Source organism: Petaurus breviceps, unplaced genomic scaffold (assembly GCF_028583685.1).
Source record: "Petaurus breviceps papuanus isolate PSGF00001 unplaced genomic scaffold, PetGlider_PUasm1.0 90977, whole genome shotgun sequence".
Classification (NCBI taxonomy): domain Eukaryota; kingdom Metazoa; phylum Chordata; class Mammalia; order Diprotodontia; family Petauridae; genus Petaurus; species Petaurus breviceps.
In genome coordinates this window covers 41,786,304-41,800,295 of record NW_027187391.1, presented here as the reverse complement: position 1 = coordinate 41,800,295, position 13,992 = coordinate 41,786,304, and the positions used below count along the sequence as shown (strand labels likewise).

The 13,992-nt window shown below is 37.5% G+C and overlaps 1 protein-coding gene across 10 annotated transcripts in view; it reads right to left on the bottom strand.

Annotated features, from left to right (window-relative positions):
* Nucleotides 1–13,992, bottom strand: part of CDK19 (cyclin dependent kinase 19) — a 238,585-nt gene that overhangs the window by 29,733 nt on the left and 194,860 nt on the right. The gene's annotated exons all lie outside the window — the stretch shown is intronic.

The following is a 13,992-nucleotide window of genomic DNA, read 5'->3' as shown; positions in this document are numbered from 1 at the left end:
TGGCTAATAAAAGTTCCTATCTCACTAGGTTATTACTATGAGGATAAAATGAGATAATTTGCAAACTTTATATATATATATATATATGTGTGTATGTATGTATGTATGATTGTATGCTAGTGTTGCTAATAAGATAGCTGTATCACCACATTCCATACCAAAAATCAACCAAAACATATTTGTAAATTTCTAGGTAAGGTTGCTTTTTGACTACTCAACTCAGTAAGCAATATATTTCACTGACTTGGAGCAAAAGTCTTTACAGACAATTTAAACACCAAGATATTAAAATGATAACCTAAAATAGAACATAATGACCTTGATAAGATACTGTGAAACAAAAATCCAGATACAGTATAGTTCTTCCTTTAAGGCAATCAAATATAGGGATAAAGTAGTTATTTCTGACAGTTCTTTTGAATCTAAACAAACAGTACACACTAGACCAAATATCTAGACAAGATCCAACTTTTATCTGAAAGTCTATCAAGTTCAGCTTTCTCATTATATAGGCCCAAATGCTAAGTAAAAGTGATACAGTAGTCTATACAAGTCTAACAAATGTGTGATTTAACAATTTAGCAGACTGATTAGCTAACGAAATGAAAACAAATTCTAAATTAAAATTATTTGTCATATTCTATTATTTATTATAAGAAACAGAAAAAATGCCTCATAGGAAAAATAATACAAAACTTATTTAAAGATAATGAACATTTCTTAATGTTTCAGGGTCTTTGTTAGAAATATTCTTTAATGAATAAATAGTTGTCTATTCTTTTAGGTTTCCTATTTCCTTCCTCCAGGAAAGACTACTAACTTTCACTCTAACCATTCTCTTCTAGCTCATGATCTCTAATCTGCTAATAAGAACTTATTTTAAACAAGGATCACTGAGGTTCTGAGTGAAGTATACAACTGTAGCATAAAGAGTTTGTGACATTTATTCCTGATGCATATGTGTCTTTTCTGGAAACTCTTCTACTGGGGTTGCTAGAAGTCTGGCCTTTATTTAAAGTGGAGATGACACACTATATTAAGTACAATCATCTTATGAGTGATTTCTACAAAATTAACTATTATTGTTTAGTTATTTTAGTTGTGTCCAACTCTCTGTGACCCTATTTGGGGTTTTCTTAGCAAAGAAACTAGAGTGGTTTGCCACTTCCTTCTGCAGTTTATTTTACTGAAGAAGTAAGTGAAGAAAAAAACAGGGTTAAGTGACATGCCCAGGATCACACAGCTAATATGTGTCTGAGGTCACATTTGAACTCAGATCTTCCTGACTCCAGGACTGGCACTCTATCCACTGCACCACCTAACTGCCTCATGTATTTTGTAGTGACATATATACATGCATACACATTATCTTCCTCAATAAAATATAAGCTTCTTGTGGGCATATACTATTTCATATGTATCTTTGTATTCCCAGTGTTGAGCACAGTGACTGTAATAGAGCACGTATTTAATAAATGGGTTGGTGACTGACAGCTTAACTAGGCCACAGAGGCACCATAATATCAGTTATCAATGTGATTTAAGAAACCGTTAGTTAATATGGGAGTTATGGGAGCATAAACTATTTTTTCAAAGAACGAAATCTAACAACAAATTACTATAAGGTAAATCCTATTTTCACACTGATTTTCAAATGGAGACATGTTCTCAACAGATAAAAAAGAAAAGAAGAAAAACACCTCAAAGTGTTGTTAGGCACCACACTTTAGGAAAGACATTGACAAGCTGGAGAAATCTGGAGGAGCAAGATCAGAATAAAAGTCTTGAGTTCCTGCCACATGAGGAATAGTTAAAGGAACTAATGACGCTTATTCTGGAGAAGGGTTAAGGGGTGCCTGTATTTAAGAGTTTAAAGGGCTGTTGTGTGGAAGAGGGATGAGACCTGCTCTGGTTGGTTTTGGAGGTCTAAAAGCAATGGGTCAAAGTTGCAAGCAGCAAATATTGTCCTGATACAAGGAAAAACATACTGCCAATGAGAGTTATACCAAAGTGGAAAAGCTCAATCCAAGAGGTAGTGGGTTCTCTCTCATGAGGAGGACTTCAAGTAAAAAACGATTGGAGGGTAACTTATTGGGAATGTAGAAGTGATTCTTGTTTGGGAACAGCCCTTCCATTTTATGATTATATGATTCAAAAAAATTTTTTGAGGGGGAAGGCAAGGCAATTGGGGTTAAGTGACTTGCTCAAGGTCACAAAGCTAGTAAATATGCCAAGTATCTGGGGCAGGATTTGAACGCAGGTCCTCCTGGACCAGTGTTCTAATTCCCCAATTTTAAAACTTTTGGTGAAGAAAAGAATAAAACAGCACTAAATCCTTCTGGTGAATTGGGTAGCATGCCACTTCAGTAGTTGTATTATTGTTAGGAAGGTAATACAGTACTTTTAGACCTTAAAAACACCTTTTCCTAATAGTGGCATCTTTTCCTTTTCCCATTCTGAAAAATCACTGACATTTTTCCTAGGCCTGAAATTTCACTCTCCTGAACTTCCAAGAACTTATTCCAAACTTATTCTATATTGGTCTCTTTTTGTTTAAGTATTTTTTTCTCATCTTACAGATTTAGGACATAACATGATAATTTATAATAGGTCCTCCAGCCTTAAAAAAATGTCCTACACTTGAGGCTTCAAGTTATCTAACCTATCAATTTCAGTATCAAATTTTATTAAGTAGATTTATTTTAAAACAAAGGATTTTTGTTTAACCTAAATTTCTCTGGTAGGAGACCTTTAAATGTGACATTTTGAAATATAAGATGTTCCAAAAGACTTAGTGCAGTTTTAAGCCTTAATAACTTCAGAAATATAAGTGATGGAAACAAACAAAAACTCATTAGAGAGTTTACTTAAATTTCTTTTAACACTTACTTAGTTTCGTGAATTCTGAATAATAAATTTTTCTTTTTAATTTTCATCAAGGTAGAGTACCCTGTCATTATGTATTAGGTGTGCAACTCTTTGATACTTTCTTAGACTGGTGGATTGGTAGAGGAGATCCTCCTGTTTGGCCACTTTATTTACCTGATCTACTTCTATTAGACTTTTTTCTTGTGTGGTCGCATCAAAACTGTCGTGGTTGCATAAAAACTTTGTCTTTTACATAATCTTAAGGTCAGGATTACAAATGTAATCTTTTTATAAAGTTCAAAAATTACTGATTTATATTGTCTAAATTTTAATAAGAAACATGAATATCTTAAAATTTTAAGTGTTTAACCTTGCAAATGTTACTTTTTCAAAGTCTGAAGCATTTGTACTTCTAGAGTCACTAAAGCTTAAAACTGCACTAAGACTTTGGGGGCAACCTGTGCAGGGTATGCAGAGAACATTCAAACTGATTTTAAAAATGAATGCTGAAAAAATATGTGTGTAATTGTGAGTTAAAACAAATAAAAATTCTAACACTGGGCAATCCTACCACTCAGTGAGTTTCAGTGAATTAAAGACTATATTATATGCAAGTGACTTAATACATTTCTTTAAAAATCCTCCAAATAGGAGTAGCCAGGTAGCACAGCAAGTAAGAGCACTGGCCCCAGAGTCGGGATGACCTGGGATAGAATCCAGGCTCAGACACTTAGCACCCCCCGCCCCCAGAAACACCTGGCCGTGTAACCTTGAGCAAGTTACTTAACCCCAATTGCTTAGGGGTGGCCAGGTGGCACAGTGAGTAAGAGCACCAGCCCCAGAGTCGGGAGACCTGGGATCAAATCTGGGCTCTGATACTTAGCACCACACCCAGAAATAACTGGCCATGTAACCTTGAGCAAGTTATTTAACCCCAACTGCTTTAAAAAAAAATCCTCCAAATAGGGGGCAGCTAGTGATGCTGTGAATATAGCACCAGCCCTGAAGTCAGGAAGACCTTAGCTCAAATCCAGCCGCAGACACTTAATACTTACTAGCCGTGTGACCTTGGGCAAGTCACTTAACCCCAACTGCCTTGCCCTCCCCTCCCCACTCCAAAAAGGAAAAAAAAATCCTCCAAATATCCTTCTCTTTGTAATCTCAAGTAGAACTGCTCCCTTAACCTTTAATGATTCTTGACCTAGAATATTCCTTTGGACAATCTGAGGTGTTCTACTAGAGGGGGCAGCCATTCACAGTACAGCCTACTGCCTGCATTCTTTTCTTTTGTCTTCCTGTTTACAAAAGGAGTATCTATATAAGTCATTGCCTTAATGTAAGAAGTAGCATAGGGAAGGACATCTCTGTTTCTTAGGTAAATAATTAGTTAATTCTAGTATAGCTTTCTTAACTCTACTATAATGTCTTTTACTCTTAATACCTAGATTTATAAAACATACTGATGTTTTAACTTTGATAAAATGTTCTTATGCAAATAAGTATTTGCCTCTACACCTGAGCAACTTAAAAACAACTTAAATTAGAGCTATAGCTAGAAGTAGAAATATAAGGCTTTTGGGCAAACATGTGTGCCCTTCTTATAATTGAGTTCTTCAGTGCCTTCCAATTTACTATGCTCAAGGACGAGGCTTATTTCTCAATGGTAAATGTACCCTTTCCCTACCAAGGAACCTGACAGTAAAAAACAAATTTATCTGTGTAAAAGTCTAACCAGAACAGGTTGTTGATGTTCCTGTCTTCGCACACTGCTAACAAAAGAAGACAGTGATCTTGTAATTCAACTGAACAGGGCAGGAATGGAGAAAGGGAAGAGAAATGTTTTAGTGAACATCAACAGCTCCTTGGCTATCTATATTCTTCAAACACTCTTCTGGGGATTGAGTAAATACTCAATAATTTATTTTTCATATACATTCCAATGTGTCACCTTCCCCTGAAAGTAGTTCCCTACATTCCTACTGATGCCCTCAAATTCTCATTTCTATATACTATTCAATTTTTATTATCTATGACTGCTAATCTTTAGGGAATTAGGGTTTCTTGGGGTAGGGATGACAGAGCAGATTTGTATACTATAGTATCAGATAATTTAGATTATTCTTATCAAAACTGATGGTGTATTGTATACCTTTGTGTACTCTTCAGTTTTAGGTATAATAATCCATGCTGGGTCTAGTTCTGGCTCATACATAAAATTCAAATCAATAAGCATTTATTAAGTGTCCATCTACTATGTGCCAGGAACTATTCTAGCGACCAGGAATACAAAGACCAACTCCATCCCCCCTCCCCCCGCTCCTCATCTCCAATCACAAAATCGAGAACAAAAACAAACAAAACAGTTACAGTCCTCAAGGAATTTATACTCTACTGGAAGGGAACAATATGAACACAGAGAAAATGATACAAAGTAGTTTTGAAGATGGGCACCATATAAGGATTCTCCAGTAAGTCAATCAACTAGTATTTTTAAGCACTTACTATGTATCAGACAGCATACCAGGTGCTAAGGATACAAAGAAAGCTCTCCAGGAGCTCCAGTCTAAAGGAGGAGAAAACATGCTAAGAATCATATAGAGGATGTATTGAATGTTATTTCAGAGGGGAGGCACTAAGAATAAGGAAGTCTAGGGAAAACTTTTTTTTTTTTAAAGCAATAGGGGTTAAGTAACTTGCTCAAGGTTACACGGCCAGTTATTATTTCTGGGTGTGGTGCTGAGTATCTGAGCCCGGATTTGATCCAGGTCATCCCGACACTGGAGCTGGTGCTCTTACTCACTGAGCCACCTGGCCACCCCTAAGCAATCGGGGTTAAGTAACTTGCTCAAAGTTACACGGCCAGGTGTTTCTGGGTGGGTGCTAAGTGTCTGAGACCGGGATTCGATCTCCAGGTCTTCTCAACACTGGAGCCGGTGCTCTTACTCGCTGTCTAGGGAAAACTTCTTGTGGAATGTGGGACTTTAGCTGAGATGTGAAAGAAGTCAAAGGAACCAGGAGGTAGAGATGAAGGGGTGGGCATTCCTGGCATGGAAGACAGCCAGAGAAAATGCTCTGAGATGGCTCACAGAGTGCTGCATGTTCTCAGAGAACAGCAAAGAGGCCAGTGTCACCAGATTACAGAGTACATAGAAGAGAGGTAAAGTGGTAGAAAGGAGCAAGGTTATGAAAGACTTTAAAAGCCAAACAGGATATTATATTTGATGCCAGAGGTAATAAGGAGGCACTGGATTTTATTGAATAGAGGAGGGGATATGGTCTGATCTGTGCTTTAGGAAGAAAAACTAGATAGTGAGCAGAGGATGGACTAGAATGGGGAAAAGACTTGAGGCACAGACACCAACCAACAGACTACTGCAATAGTCTAGCAAGTGATGGATTTAAAGCAGTGTGGTTGCATTGTCAGAGGAGAGAAGGGGTAATATACAAAAGATGTTTCCAAGGTAGAACCAACAGGACTTGACAACTGATTGGATATGGGGAATAAGAGTGAGAAATTGGGGATGGCACCTAAATTGAAAGGTTAAGTGACTGGAAGAAGACAGACAGTACTTGAGCTAATCCTTGAAAGAAACTAAGGATTCTGCAGGGTTGAGATGAGGAGAAAAAGAGTGTTTTAAACTTAGAGAAAAACCTGTGCAAAGCCACTGAGGAAGGGTAAGGGATGCTACATATAGGAGCCAGCATGGAGACCAATTTAGCTATAACTTATAGATTTTAGAAAAACAGGTAGAAGCCAGACTACAAAAGACTATAAATTTCAAAGAGGAATATTTTATCCTAAAAGGCAATAAAGACCTGCTAAAGCCTCCTAAGTATGGGGAGTGAAATGTTGAGACCAATGCTTTAGGAACACCAATTTAGAGTATGTGGGGATTCAGAATTAGAAAAAGGTTAGACTAGAAGCAGGGAGAACAATTAAGGGGTTATTAAAATAATCCAGGAGCACACATGTTCCCATAAGGGGTATGGAAAGAGCTAGAAAACAGACGGACATAGGTTAACAAAAGACAAACTAATGTATGTTGGAAGGATTAAAGGAAAACAGGCACATGAATACAATGGTATTGTGACATCCAAATGTTTTGCAAAAAAAAAAATTTCAGACTATAGTAGAAAAGTTATTAAATTATGCAGATTGTTTGACAGCTAGGTAGCACAGTGAATAACAGTGCTGGGCTTGGAATCAAGAAGACCCGAGTTCAAATCCAGCCTCAGAAACTTCCTAGCTGTGTGACCTTGGGGCAAGTCACCTGTTTGCCACTGGAGAAGTAAATGGCAAACTACTTCAGCATCTTTGCCAAGAAAACCCCAGGTCCACAGGGTCATGAAGAGTCAGTCATGACTGAACAACAACAAATTCTTTGACCCAGGAATGTGGTGTATACACCCCAAGGAGATTAAAGATAAAGGTAGAGGGTTCTTATTTATGAAAATATTCGTTACAGCCTTTTTTGTGGTAGCAAAGGACTAGAAGCAAAGTGGGTTCTCACTGACTAGAGAATGACTAAACAAACTGTAATGGACACATGTAGTAAAATGTTGTTGTTTAGTTGTTTCAGTTGTGTCTGACTCTTCATGACCCTATTTGGGATGTTCTTGTTAGAGATACTAGAGTGGTTTGCCATTTCCTCCTCCAGCTCATTTTACACTTGAGGAAACTGAGGCAAACAGGGCTAAGTGACTTGCCTAGGGCGACATACCTAGTAAGTGTCTGAAGCAAAATTTGAACTCAGGAAAATGAGCTTTCTTGGCTCTCATTTCTCATTTTCTGACTTCAGGCCCAGTACTCTATCTACTGTGCTACCTTGAACATGAATAACTCAGAGAAGCTTGGGAAGATCCATGAGAACTGATGAAGACTGAAGTAAGCAGAGCTAGAAGAGCAATTGACAGTGAACGATAATGAAAAGAAAAATACCAAAAGGACTCAATCAGTGTGATTACCAACTGTAACTTCAGGATGGATGGTAAACTGTGCCTCTCTCCTCTTGAAAAAGAAATTGCAGAATGAGTCATATCTTGTCAGATATGGACAATGTGTTGGTTTATTTTGCTTAACTATTCTCCTTTATTACAAGGGACACTTCCATGGTGTATCTTTGCTTATCTTCAATTTTAGGCTAGCTAATCCCTTCTATCTATGGAGTTGCCCTAGACCAAGATTCCAAACAGGCACCTAATAGATGGCAAATATTCCAAAAATTACATCCCACTGTGTATACTACAAATCAGTAATTCTGAGACCCATGAGTGACTGTGCTACAGAAGTGGTACACTATTCCTGTATGTATGGTTTACCCAAAAGTCATTTTAGTACAGTGACCAATGTATAGAGTAGCACATTCCCTGGCTTAACCCAATTTCTGAAAGAAGTTAGTAGATAAACCAATAGAGTTAACATTGCCAGAATAGAGAAAATGTAGTCATACTACTATCCAACAGAAAACTGGAGATCTTACTGAGAGAATAAGTCTGTCCATAAACTTGCTAAGTTTATTAAGGCTTTCTCTTTTAATTAAAGGCCAGTTAGTCAATCAAGAAACATTTATTAAGCACCTATTATGTGTCAGCCACTGTGCTTAAGCCCTGGGGATATAAATAGGAAAAAAAAAGGGAATCTTTGCCCTCAAGAAGCTTAAAATCCAAAGAGGGAAGGAGAAATGAAGATGAAAAGCAGGGGAAGGGGAGGAGGTATGTAATATGGAGGTACCTAAAGCATGGTAGAAAAGTAAAAAAAGTCCCAGAGTAGTGAAGCCTGGTGAAAAATGAGATGTCTGAGCTGAAACTCCTCCATAAACGGAGGTTCTGTCATACAAGGAATCATCATTCTATTTGCTGAACATACCATCCCCTATCTTCCCAGTCAATCACCCCAGTTCACAATCTTGGTGTCATCCTCAACTCCTGTCACTCACCCCACATACCCCATCAGTTATCAAATCTTGTCTTTTCAATCTTCACAGCATCTCTCTTTTCTACTCATATAGCTAGACACTTAGGTCAGGCCCTCTTTACTTCTCCACCTACATTACTGAAACAGTCTACTACTGGGTAACCTTGTCTCAAAACTATTCCCTCTCCATTCCATCCTTAAAACTGATCCCAAAGACTTTAAATTCCTTTGGTGATAATAGTTCTGTAGAAAAATAATTGATTCTTTTATTTCTTAGGAAAATAGCAACCAAGCAAATAAGGTAGGAGAGGAAACATTTATTTTTTTATTTCAGAAACTATGGACAATGGGATGAAAGAATGAAAAAAAAATTTAGATACCTAAATGATCACTCTATGCAGCATGGTTCAGTTGAGGGAGGTGGGGTGGGGAATGGATTTGGAGCCAGAGGACCTGGGTTCAAGGGTCAATTCTTACTACCAATACAATCATAGACAAGTCGCTTAACCTCCCTGATCTCAGTTTCCTTATCTGTAAAATTAATGGGTATGGAATAGATGATCTGAGGCCCTTTTCTATGAAACTATTGATGACTCCCTAAGAAACTATGAAACAATCTAGGAAGAGGAATTTCACACACTTTTTATTAACTGGAAGCTCTTTAAACTTTCTTACTTTACCCAATTAACTTCATTGCTCACCACTCCCCAATATGAATTCACTGTGCTAGCAAAACAGTCTCCATTATTATACCAAGGTCAGAACTAAGCTCTTTCCTGTGTCTTTACTAAACAAGCAAAGATGATATCCATGGGCCTGGGCCACAGCTTTGGATATTGGGGGAAGACTAGGGGAGACAGATGAGTCAAGAATGATTCCTAGGTCTGAGAGGCCTGGGAGGATGGTGGTGTCCTCTATAGTCATAGGTAAGGTAGGAGTGCGTGAAGGGGAAAAAGAGAGTTGAGGGGGAAAGATAATGAGTTCTGTTTTGGATATACTGAGTATAAAGATGCCTACTGGACATCTAGTTCAAGAGTCTGAAAGGCAATTGGAGATACAAGATTGGAGGTCAGCAGAAAGCCTAGGGCAGGAAAGGTAGATTTGAGAATTATCAGTATAGAGGTGGCTAGAGCTGATGAAATCACCAAGTTAAGTAGTACAGAGGAAGAAAAGAAGAGGATTTGAGGACAGGGTCCTAAGGGACACCTATGATTAGAGGGCATTGATGTGGAGAAAATCCAGCAAAGGAGATTAAGGAGTGGTCTGACAGGTAGGAAGAAAACCAGAAGATGGTGGTACCCCAATTTGAAGAAAAAGGAGGGTATTCAAGGAAGAAAACATGATCAACAGTGTCAAAGATTACAAAGAGATAAAGTGAATGAGTACAGAGAAAAGACCACTGGATTTGGCAATTAAGAGATCATTGATAACTTTGGAGAAAGCAGTTTTGGTGTAATGAAGAAAAAGGGGCTGGGGGGTTAAAAGTGAGAGGAAAGAAAACAGAGAGGTGCCTTATTGTAGAAAGTTTTGTTTTTTTTTTGCCCTTTGGAGGGCAATTGGGGTTAAGTAACTTGCCCAAGTTTACACGAGAAAGCCTTTTTAAAGTATTGCCACAAAGCACAGAAAGATTTAACACAATCATTACTGTGGATAGAAAGCTCAAGTGAAGGTTTTTTGAGAATGGGGAGACATGGAATATCTGTAGGCAGTAGAGAAAGAGCCAGTAGACTGAAACTAAAAATAAGTGATAAAGTGGTAATGACAAAAGAGGCAATCTGTTGGAGGAGATGGGGTGGAATGGGATCACTTGAACAAGCAGAGGGGTTAGTCTTAGAAAGAAACAAAGTCACCTCTCTTCCTGTGAGACAGAGGTGAAGGAGGAAAGAGTAGCAGAAGGCATCTGAGTGATATGAGATGAGGAAGAGAAGAGATTGTAGCAAATAGTCTCAATTTTTCCTGTAAAAATATAAGCTAAGGTTCTCAGCTGAGAGACTGGTCAAGAAATTTGGGCTGCTTTGATAAAAGGGTTGAGAACAGAGGCCAGAAGAAAACAGATTGCAGGCAATGCAGAAAGATGACCTTTCCTTTTGGGCAAGCCTCAGCATCTCCTCAGCAATTTGGATGGCTATCTGGATGACAGAAAACATTGTAAGTTCTGGTGTAAACAATTAATCATGCAATTCACAGGGAAATGACAATACCTTTCCTGGTGGTAAAAACTACCTATCATACAATAGTCCTTTCAGTTATGGCCAAGGGTAATGATAATAAGCATAGTTTTTTAGTATGAATACAATAATAGTTTATGTTTACAGTAGAATATAAACTCTGTGACAGCAAGGGCTGTTTTGTTTTTGTTATTCTATCTCTAATACCAAGAAGAATAACTTGCACAATTTTTTAAGGCTAAACTGAAGAGTAGGATTTATTTTATTGAAATATTTGAGTCATATTTTGTTTCAATTAAGATCAAAGTTCACTTAGACATATTTTCCTGGAAAAAAAAGGAATGTGTAGGACAGGATTAGACACAATCACTGTGTAAAACACACCCCCTATCTCCTGAACCACAATACTCTTTTGTGCAAGGGAGAGGGAATATTTGTTTAGGTTGTGCCCCAAAAGGACAAACATCCTATTATATTGCAAAAATTACTTTGGTTCAATGACAATGAAAATTATATGAATTATGTTTAAAAGGGAAGTGGTTTCAATCTTTTTAAACTCTGAAAAGAATCTATCAGGGTAGATAGTGTTTTGCTAAAGAACTGTATCATTTGGGAAGTAAAGTTCAGAAACTCATTTCTAATTAGTTGTAAAGATTAAGCTCAGGGACAAAAGTAAAAAACTGAAATGAATTTTAATTTTCCATAAACATTTACTTATAACATACACATTTATATATACCCACCTTACTATATTTCAGTGTATGGTATTCAGTTTCTGCAATATTAAGTTTGGCAATTTGTTTTATGATTCTGAAATAAAATATTTTGAAGATCTGCTTAATTCACTTTACTTATTACTACGTTCCCCTCATATTTATTTGTACATCAACTGTTCTTCAGGGGAGGTACCCAGTGATAATGAAGGATCTGGTCCTAATGTGCTTCACTCTGTTCTATGGTCAAGGACTGTATTCCTAACTCTAGCCTTGAAGATGTAGGTGGCTGCTTTCAGAGGCAGCATGGAATGATGCAAAGAAGATCAGAATAGAGACTGAACAACACAAGTTCTAGTGTGAATCTGCCACTCACTAGCTGTGTAACTTGGGCAAGTCACTTAGCACATGTACCGAAATTTTGACTTTGGTAAATAAAAATGAGACAACCACATTTGTATGCAATTTAGACACGACTATAAGAACAATTAAAAAACTAGGTCTTCTAGATGCATTATGTTTATATAAAAATATATAAATAAAGGTCTTGCTTCTTAAGTATGAAAAAAAAAAAGTTTTTCCTGCAGCAAAATTTCTTCATTGCTATAATTTTCTAGCTGACCATTAAAACTGGTATTGGGTATCACAATGATAATTGTCTGTGAATTCTTTGGAGGAACTGGGTATTAGGTTGAATCATTCTAAATTTCTCTAATGGAAAACGATAATTTTTTATGCCTGCTTCTGTTTGGAAATAGGAAAGGAGATGACATCTACTTGGTCAATGAAGTGCATTAAAATGAGACACCAAAATCCTATGACAATTTAAAAGGGTTCCTTAATTAGCTAATTAGTTATTTGGGATTATGAACAGATAAATAAGCTTAAAGTATTCAAGTGGCTGAACTCCATTCTCCTCTAGGGGTCACAAGGGAGCCAAACATCAAATAGTGTTCTCAAATTTAGTAGGTACTCACAGCCTCTAGCTAAAGGCAGCTAGGTGGCTGGCTCAGTGGACAGAGTGGCCCTGGAGGCAAGACGATCTGAGTTCAGAGACTGCTTCAGACAGTAAAACTTACTGTCTGTGTAATCCTGGGCAAGTCATTTAATCACTGTTCACTTTACAATCTACTGGAGAAGAAAATGGGCAAACCACTCCAGTATCTTTGCTAACAAAACTCCATGGATGATACTGGAATGGTATCTATGGTACCTATCGTCCATAGGGTCACAAAGAGTTGAATGTGACTGAATAAACAGCATCTAACACAATGATACTCAAAAAAGATTTGCTGGCTGATAATTTTAAATTATATCTCTTTATGTACTCTATGGAGAAATAAGACTAAGGCCTCTTATTTTTCTAATTGCTAAACTTCATGCTCAGCTCTTAAACTTCAATTTAAGGCACTAAAGCCTTCCTGACTTTCCTGGCCCCTGAGTCTGTTTGTCTTTCTGTGCTAAAAATAGTTAATGCTCAAACACTAAATAGCTTTCTCCCTTTTGCCTTTGCCACTATAAAATGTATATCTGATTCAGACACTCCCTCTCCTCTTTCTATGGCCAAATGTGAACTATCTGAGATTTAAGCATCTTCATCCAGGTCATGCCTATTAAGAGTGAGTATCAGGGGCGGCTAGGTGGCGCAGTGAGTAAAGCATTGGCCCCGGAGTCGGGAGGACCTGAGTTCGGTTCCAGCCTCAGACATTTAACACAAAAAAACCTAGCCGTGTAACCATGGGCAAGTTACTTAACCCCAATTGCCCTTTAAAAGGCCAAAAAAAAAAAAAAAAAAAGAGTGAGTATCCAATATCATTTAGGCCTGGGCTCTCTTCTCTTTTCCCTCTATATTACTCTACTTGCTGATTTCATCAGTCCCCGTGGATTCAGTTATCATCTTTATGCTAATGATTCTCAAATCTACTTATCCAACCCTAACCTCTCTGCAGATCTCCAATCTTTCATCTCCAACTGGCTATTTGACATCTCAAGCTGGATGTCCTATAGACATCTTAAACTTAGTATGTCTAAAACATAACATTGCCTTAAAAAAAAAATCCAACAAATTCTCCACCCTTCCAAATGTCCCTATTACTGTCAATGGCATCATTTTCCTCTCAATACCCTAGGCTTACAACCTAGGTGCATCTCTCTGATGTGTCCCCTACATAGAAACACATCTCTCTATTGTGTTCCCTACAATAGAAAATCCATTACTTGGTAGCCAACACTTTATTTGATGAGCCTCTATTAACTTTGGTGGTCCATTAGTCAGTCAATAGCCGATCAATAGCCTTTCCATCTTGGTAGCATCTGATATAACTTGAGT